Source organism: Triticum aestivum, chromosome 3A (genome assembly GCF_018294505.1).
Source record: "Triticum aestivum cultivar Chinese Spring chromosome 3A, IWGSC CS RefSeq v2.1, whole genome shotgun sequence".
NCBI lineage: Eukaryota > Viridiplantae > Streptophyta > Magnoliopsida > Poales > Poaceae > Triticum > Triticum aestivum.
In genome coordinates, this window is record NC_057800.1 from 377,302,954 (window position 1) to 377,312,039 (window position 9,086).

Here is a 9,086-nt window from a genome sequence, read left to right on the forward strand (position 1 = left end):
TAAAGGCAAAGTAAAAAGCAAAACAAGATTAAAGTGATGGAGATTAATATGATGAGAATAGACCCGGGGGCCATAGGTTTCACTAGTGGCTTCTCTCAAGAGCATAAGTATTCTACGGTGGGTGAACAAATTACTATTGAGCAATTGACAGAATTGAGCATAGTTATGAGAATATCTAGGCATGATCATGTATATAGGCATCACGTCCATGACAAGTAGATCGAAACGATTCTGCATCTACTACTATTACTCCACTCATCGACCGCTATCCAACATGCATCTAGAGTATTAAGTTAAAAACAGAGTAACGCCTTAAGCAAGATGACATGATGTAGAGAGATAAATTCATGCAATATAAAATAAACCCCATCTTGTTATCCTCGATGGCAACGATACAATACGTGCCTTGCTGCCCCTTCTGTCACTTGGAAAGGACACCGCAAGATCGAACCCAAAGCTAAGCACTTCTCCCATGGCAAGAACTACCAATCTAGTTGGCCAAACCAAACGGATAATTCGAAGAGACTTGCAAAGATAACCAATCATACATAAAAGAATTCAGAGAAGATTCAAATATTATTCATAGATAAACTTGACCATAAACCCACAATTCATCGGTCTCAACAAACACACCACAAAAAGAAGAACATTACATCGAATAGATCTCCACAAGAGAGGGGGAGAACTTTGTATTGAGATCCAAAAAGAGAGAAGAAGCCATCTAGCTACTAACTATGGACCCGAAGGTCTGAGGTAAACTACTCACACTTTATCGGAGAGGCTATGATGATGTAGAAGCCCTCCGTGATGACGGCCCTCTCCGGCGAAGCTCCGGAACAGGCCCCAAGATGGGATCTCATGGATACAGAAAGTTGCGGCGGTGGAATTAGGTTTTTGGCTCCGTCTCTGTTCGTTTGGGGGTACATAGGTATATATATGAGGAAGGAGTACGTCGGTGGAGCATTGATGGGCCCACGAGGCAGGGGGCCTGCTCTAGGGGGGGGGGGCGCCCCCCACCCTTGTGACCGCCTCTCTGATGCCCTGGCGTAGGGTCCAAGTCTCCTGGATCACGTTCGGTGAGAAAATCACGTTCCCGAAGGTTTTATTCCGTTTGGACTCCGTTTGATATTCCGTTTATTTAAAACACTGAAATAGGCAAAAAACAACAATTCTGGGTTGGGCCTCCGGTTAATAGGTTAGTCCCAAAAATAATATAAAAGTGGAAAATAAAGCTCAATATAGTCCAAAACAGTAGATAATATAGCATGGAGCAATCAAAAATTATAGATACGTTGGAGACGTATCACCTAGCTACTAGCTAGATAGGGGGAGGAGTGTGCGGTTGTGAGATCGATGAAAAGAGGGGCAAGAGTTTACATGTGTGTGGGACCGTATGAGAGACACGAGGAGGAGGAGATGGAAGGTGCGTGTGTATGTTGTAGGCAGACATCGCTTGAGAGGTTTATCGATCAGTGTGTGTCAGAAAGGAGTTGTGGAGACTGTGGGAGAACGACCTAAAGAAAAAAATGAATGTGCGTGATGGATAAAATGCTGAGGGAGGGGGAGGGAGAGGAGGGTGTGTGCATGCACGAGAAAAATTTAGTGCTAGCTACAAAGGTTAGAGGATTGTGTGGGTGTAAGAGACTAACAAAGATCATAATTCGATATAAAAGTGGATTCATATATTTAAATAGGAGATCATAGTGTTATAAACATATGCATGCATGAATATAGCAGTGATATGCGTGCTGTGGTTTTGGACATGTTATACCATAATGTGATAATGCATGGTGTTTGCAACTCACAGCTAAATATCGAATAATCTAAACCATACTATACATCGAACAATCTCACATTTTATTTGAATTTGTGATAATGTGTGGCATTTACATCTCACAACTAAATATCGAACAATCTAAACCATACTATATATCGAACAATCTCACATTTTATTTGAATTTGTGGTAATGTGTAGCGTTTGCAACTCACATCTAAATACTTGTAGACGTAGGGGCGAGGCACCATACATTATGTGATAAACACATTATACATGAGACATGATTTAGATTATGAAGATCTAGCTAGATCTTGAAATGTACTGTGATTTGAAATCAACATAAAATGGATTCAAAAAATCGAGTTCGAGTTCATATAGTACACATAGTTCATATCTAAGACAGTAATCATGTGGTGTGGTCTGAAGATAATACACAAACGATGGTATAACTTGACAATAATGATGATTGTAGATCTTATTAAAATAGAGAAACGAATTCAAATGGTTTGACTTCACAACAGTCATGATTGTAGATCTTATTCAATTAGAGAAACAAATTCAAATTTAGTTCATATTGAAGCGGTAGTATATACGTTTGGAATGCACTAAGACGTTCATTCGAGTAGCAGGTTGCATGCATTATACACGTAGCAAAATATTTTAATTAAACATAACATGAATTCAAAGTTTTGAATGGAATTTGTTGTGCGAATTGATTTGGTACAGTACACGGGACTAGACTCTCTTGTGTGGTGTGAATTGATTTTTTTTGTTTTTTCATCGACGGAAGTGCGAATTGATTTGGTACAACACACGTTAGGCTTGTCCAGAAATTTCAAGCTGCGTCTTGTTACCTCAAAATATTTAAGATATATCTTTCTCTCGTTGTGCTCCGAAAACTTCCTCCATCTCAACCCGCTCCTTACTATCCCAAAATTACAACGCGCGCGAAAATTCCCACCTCCTGTGAAATCCCGACACGCGAAATGCCCGTGATACCCCTGAACTGTTACTACCCGAATTTGGTAAAATCCAAGTCTCTGTGCTTACTGTGCTATCCTGGATCGTAGTTAACACACACAGTAACAAAAATGAATATCAGTAAAACATACATCATTTTACGACAACGGTAGATCCAGAATTAAGCAAATACATACCATTGGCACAGCTCAATGATGGCACATAATACAGCGGAATTATACGTAGTCACTTAGTTAGGGATCCATCAACGTCACTAGGCTCGTTGAGTGTAGACCATAACCCTATCGTCTCTTACTCTATCAAGATCTACACATGACAGATGCAGATGAGTACGTGGAATATACTCACAAGTTACAAAGAAAATTGGGCCAATTCCAGTTGTGCCCCTAACTCGAACCCACCACTCAGTTTTGCCCCTAATTTTTAGGTATGCTCGGTTTTGCCCCTCCGTTGTTAGTGTCACTTATAGGAATTCCCTTTTGCGCCGTTACCGTTTGGTCAAAGGACTTTGACCATCCATAAAAAAATAGCAAAAAAATCAAAAAAATTGAAAATTTGTGGGATCAAAGATAGTCATGTTCGCAAGGTGCGTGCAAATTTTGGTGTTGGTTGGACTCGTGGCAAAGGAAAGCAAAAATAATTTATGCCCCTGAACAGTAAATTTGAAAAAATAGCAAAAAAATTCAAAAAAGTTTATTTTTTTGGCTTCAAAGAGGTTTGAGTGCACAAGGTGCTTGCCATTTTTGGTGATCAAATGACGTACGAGGCGCTCTAGAGAAAAAAAACAAAATAGTGCATTTTTTCAAAGTTTTTTTGAGCTAAATTTTGTTTTTTTCCTCCATGAGCTCCTACAATTTCCAAACACAACAAAAATGTGCACACATCTTGCACAACTGCAGTATCTTCAGTCCCACAAAATTTCATATTTTTTTCGATTTTTTCTCTATTTTTTTAATTTACTGTTCACATGAGTATCTTCGATCCCACAAAGTTCTAATTTTTTTGAATTGTTTTGCTATTTTTTCAGGATGGTCAAAGCCCTTTGACCGAACGGTAACGACACAAAAGGTCATTTCTATAAGTTAAACTAACGGCGGAGGGGCAAAACTGAGCATACCTAAAAATTAGGGGCAAAACTGAGCATACCTAAAAATTAGGGGCAAAACTGAGTAGTGGGTTTGAGTTAAGGGCATAGATGTAAATGTCCCAAGAAAATTTTAACAGACTATATATGCAAGGTAAGTATTGGTGAAGGTTTCCTTTGCATAAAGCCAATTTTCACCTATACTAAATTTTGTAAACTTCTTTTGAAATAAAAATGAAATAAAAAATAGTTTTAGTTTAAAAGGTAGGAGTGAGACACTTGGATATACGCACCAGTGTTCATTCTCCAAATTAGTTTAAAACATACATAAAATTGAAGTGAAACACATTCACTATGCTCATCCCTCAACTTTAGCCCTTAAAACAGACTTTTAGAAAAAAGAGGGGAGATTCTTCTTCAGTCCAAGTCTTTAGTTGCTCAAAATTGCCCGTAACCGGGGGCACGACTAATCGATTAGGTTAAACCCTCTGCAGAGGTCGTACGCATTCCCCACATGACACAACCAACACAACCAACCCCCACTTGAGTGTACGACTAAAAGAAGATTGTGACGAAGCCTTTCCGTAATAGCCCCCTATACCTGACCAAGCCGCCCGCAACTTAGGCAATGAAAGCCTCTCTCCGATGGCAGTCCTGAGGTAAGGGTTTCCTGTTAGTACTAAACTAAGCCAGAGCCCATAGTAGCATGTGGCTATACTAGGAGCTACATCAAACTGTACTTGGAAGATCTCATTCCCCTGAACGATGGTCCCCACCAAAAACCTGTGTGCAAGACCCCAGTCAGACGCATTCACTACAAGACCCCGATGGACGCAATCACTTGTAGACGCTCCCATCAATACCATTCCGCCCAGGGAGTAGAAGTAAAATAATATATAGTTTTTTATTTTCCAAAAGTTATCATAAATCATTGCCCCAAAAGAAGACAAGTTTAAACATGTAAACTTGTTTGATTCCCAACCCTTTTATTTGCAAGCATGGCTAAGCATAGCTACAAGTACCTAGAGCTTTAACTAGCAATAGTTGTTTGCAAAACTTTTCAGTAAAACATGCATACTAGTAAATTTTAAAGAGATCATGCATATTACAAACACATAGGACAAGGAATGATCAAGTTGCAACTTGCCTTCGGTTTCGTAGTCACACGGTTCTACCTCCTCGTAGAATTCACCTTCACACTCGTCGCAATCTAACGCGATAGATAACTTAAGTAAGACACTTCACACATCAACATTCACATAACAAGTACTCAAGCAAAACCATCCGACACACAATTCATGCCAAACAACCCTAGCAAGTTAACTACATATGACTCAAGTTTATGCAATTGGACCAATTCGTATGAATGGCATATAGTTCATGTTAATAAACTAATTAATAACTTTCTAACTCTAACTTTTTTAAGATGATAACAACTAACCAGAGAGGGTTTCTACGGATCAATCTAATGGTTTTAACAATGAAACAAATTTTAGTTTAATTAGTTTATTAATGGATGATCAAAGAAGGTTAAAATTACAGTATTGTGCTAAAACGATAACTAAACCACACTGAAAAATTATTCTATGAGTTCTAGATATGATTCCAAAGACCAATTTTCATATATAAAACTTTTTCATATGATTTACAACATAAAAGATATAGCAAAAATACTCGAATTACCATTTAAATCAAAACTATATTTTAACTTGCCAAAAACTGAAATCTTAAAATTTTATAATAAACTAGAAGTTCTAAGCAACTCAGGGATATCTTATTTGTCAAATTTGGACAAGTAGATCAAAAGATATGGATTTCTAAAGATTGGGAATTTTTCTGGAAATCAATTACGGGATTAAATTTGGTCTACCACGTGTCCTATATTTACTGGTGGATACCCCTACGTTTTTTTAACAGAGCAGAACGGAGGGAGAGCGATCTTTGGATCGAGCGTCTGGAAGGGAATGGGCTCACCGAGGAGAGATGGTCCGGTCGCCGGAGACGGCAGCATGGCTCGGATGTCGATGGTCTCGACGACACAGCGGTTCCAGGTGAAGGAGCAAGGCGGACGGGGCAGGGGACGGCGCGGTGAGTCAGGAAGTCAAGGCCTCGGGCTCGAACTCATCCGGTGGTGGTGGTGGAGGGCCGCCGGAGTTGCGCTGAACTCCGTTTGGTTGCGTACTCCCGGACGGTGTGTTCCGGCTGCGTATTAGAAGGAGGTAAGACGTCAAGATGGTCCGCACAGAGGTCCAGCATCCATAGGAAGAAAAGGAGTCGTGAGGGACTCACCGGAGGCGTTGCTAGCTTCGTCTGAAGTGGTGGCAGAGGGTAAACTCCGGCGAGAGATTCCATGAGATGGGGAGGGAGATGGAGAGGGATTCTTCGGGAGGAATATGGGTACTAGGAGGAGATCCTCGGGGTGCTCTTTATAGGTGCGAGGGAAGTCCATACGAGGAGATCCACAGCGAGCTTAGTGCGGTCATTAATGGCTGTACGTTTCATGGATCGGTTCGTCCAATTAAAGCAATAATGTTGGGTTCTAATTCCCTGAATGGGTTACTTCTAACGCCCTCCACAGTTTTCGTGTTGACTCCGGTGTGAACATGCAAATAAATTAAGTGGGAGGAGGGGAGGAAGAGATGGAGGCCATGGCTGTTTCCGTTCTGTTCCTGCTCCATATTGAACATGCAGAGGAAGGAGAGGATCACGTCCCTGCGCTGGCCTTGAAGTGTGATCGCTAGATGGGCTTTAGTGTAAAAAAATGCTTGGCCCAAGGAGCAAGAGAAGGAAAATAACTTTTGAAGAGAGGTGGGCTTGGCTGGCTGTGCTCTTGTTGGGCTGCCATTGCAGTGCTGCGCTGTTGTTGGACACGTGCTAGGATGAGATGGGTTGGACTAGTAGGCTTGCCAGATTTGCCTAACAAAAGTGGCATACGGTGGGTGTATTTTTATAACTTATCCCACATTTCGGACAAGCGCGTCCCTAAGCCATAGTTCCCCCCATCCCATTCGCCCACCCATTCGTACACCGAGGCCGCGAAAACCCGCGAAGCCCCACACCCTCCTCCGTCCGCCACCCAGCCGGAGCCTCTTCCCCGACGATGTCGTCCACAATAACACCTCGACGTCCCTCATCCACCGTACCAGATGAGGATCCGTCGTCGATCTCGTCGTCTCACCGGTTCAACAACCCCGTCCTCCACCTCCAAGGAGCTGCCCCGACGTTCCCCTCACCTTTCCCGCCACCTCCATTCCCACACCATCATCTCCAGCCGCACCACCGAAAGAGCAGCATCATCACCGTTTCCTCGGATGAAGCTGAGGCCCAATCGGCGCCACCAAAAAGGTTGTACACTAATCGCCGCATTTTCTTCTTGATTCGATCTCACGGAGCTGCCGATGCTGATATATCCATTTTGCATCGTGCTTTTATATCGATATTTTTTTGCATTATGGGCTCTTATTACACATTATGTCACAATACTTATGCCTATTCTCTCTTATTTTACAAGGTTTACATGAAGAGGGGGAATGCCGACAGCTGGAATTCTGGGCTGGAAAAGGAGCAAATATTAGAGACCTATTATGCACGTCTCCAAAAGTCCTGAAACTTCACGGGAGTATGTTTCAGAATATATAAACAATATTGGGCGAAAGAAGTACCAGAGGGGGGCCGCCCATCGTCCATGAGGGTGGGGGCGCGCCCTACCCCCCTAGGCGCGCCCCCTTGCCTCGTGGGCCCCCTGGCAGCCCTCGGATACCCATCTTTGGCTATATGTAGTCTTTCGTTGAGGAAAAAATCATAAGCAAGCTTTCGGGACAAAACTCCACCGCCACGAGGTGGAATCTTGGCGGAACCAATCTAAGGCTCCGGTGAAGCTGTTCTGCCAGGGAAACTTCCCTCTGGGAGGGGGAAATCATCACCATCGATCCTCTCATCAGGAGGGGGTCAATCTCCATCAACATCTTCACCAGCACCATCTCATCTCAAACCCTAGTTCATCTCTTGTATCCAATCTTTGTCTCAAAACCTCAGATTGGTATCTGTGGGTTGCTAGTAGTGTTGATTACTCCTTGTAGTTGATGCTAGTTGGTTTACTTGGTGGAAGATCATATGTTCAGATCCATTATGCATATTAATACCCCTCTGATTATGAACATGAATATGATTTGTGAGTAGTTATATTTGTTCCTGAGGACATGGGAGAAGTCTTGCTATAAGTAGTCATATGAATTTGGTATTCGTTCCATATTTTGATGAGATGTATGTTGTGTTTCCTCTAGTGGTGTCATGTGAACGTCGACTACATGACACTTCATCATTGTTTGGGCCTAGAGGAAGGCATTGGTAAGTAAAAAGTAGATGATGGGTTGCTAGAGTGACAGAAGCTTAAACCCTAGTTTATGCGTTGCTTCGTAAGGGGCCGATTTGGATCCATATGTTTCATGCTATGGTTAGGTTTACCTTAATACTTCTGTTGTAGTTGCGGATGCTTGCAATAGGGGTTAATCATAAGTGGTATGCTTGCCCAAGAAAGGGCAGTACCCAAGCACTGGTCCACCCACATATCAAATTATCAAAGTACCGAACGCGAATCATATGAATGTGATGAAAACCAGCTTGATGATAATTCCCATGTGTCCTCATGAGCGCTTTCCTTTATATAAGAGTTTGTCCAGACTTGTCCTTTGCTACAAAAAGGATTAGGCCATCTTACTGCACCTTATTTACTTTTATTACTTGCTACCCGTTACAAATTACCTTATCACAAAACTATCTGTTACCGATAATTTCAGTGATTGCAGAGAATACCTTGCTGAAAACCGCTTATCATTTCCTTTTGCTCCTCGTTGGGTTCGACACTCTTACTTATCGAAAAGGCTACGATAGACCCCCTACACTTGTGGGTCATCAGGCGCTCGGTCCCGAGCCGACATGGCGCGGCTCCATCCACGGCGGCGTCGCCGACCACTTCCTCCACGACGTAGCTCCCTCGGCGGTGACGTCCACATCAATAGGAGCTGCTACTGCTTTAGCTCTTGCTCGCACTGCTGCTCTACTCTTGCTCTCGGTCCCCTGCCTAGTCTGCTCTAGCTCTTGCTCTTGCTCCCGCTGCTGCTCTCGATCTTGCTTTTGCTTGCGCTGCTGCTCTCGCTCTTGCTCTTACTTGCGCTGTTGTTCTACTCTTGCTCTTGCTTCCTGAGGGGCATCATCGCCAAGAACATCACACCACCACCCCCGAAA

General features: G+C 42.6%; 1 long non-coding RNA gene across 1 annotated transcript; it reads right to left on the reverse strand.

The window, feature by feature from the left end:
• Positions 1-2,665: 2,665 nt before the first annotated feature.
• Positions 2,666-6,508, reverse strand: LOC123058349 (uncharacterized). The gene is made up of 3 exons (XR_006427168.1): positions 6,132-6,508; positions 5,817-6,044; positions 2,666-5,052 (listed from the first exon to the last, which is right to left on the reverse strand). It is a non-coding gene; the product is annotated as an uncharacterized lncRNA (long non-coding RNA).
• Between the last annotated feature and the right edge of the window lie 2,578 nt (positions 6,509-9,086).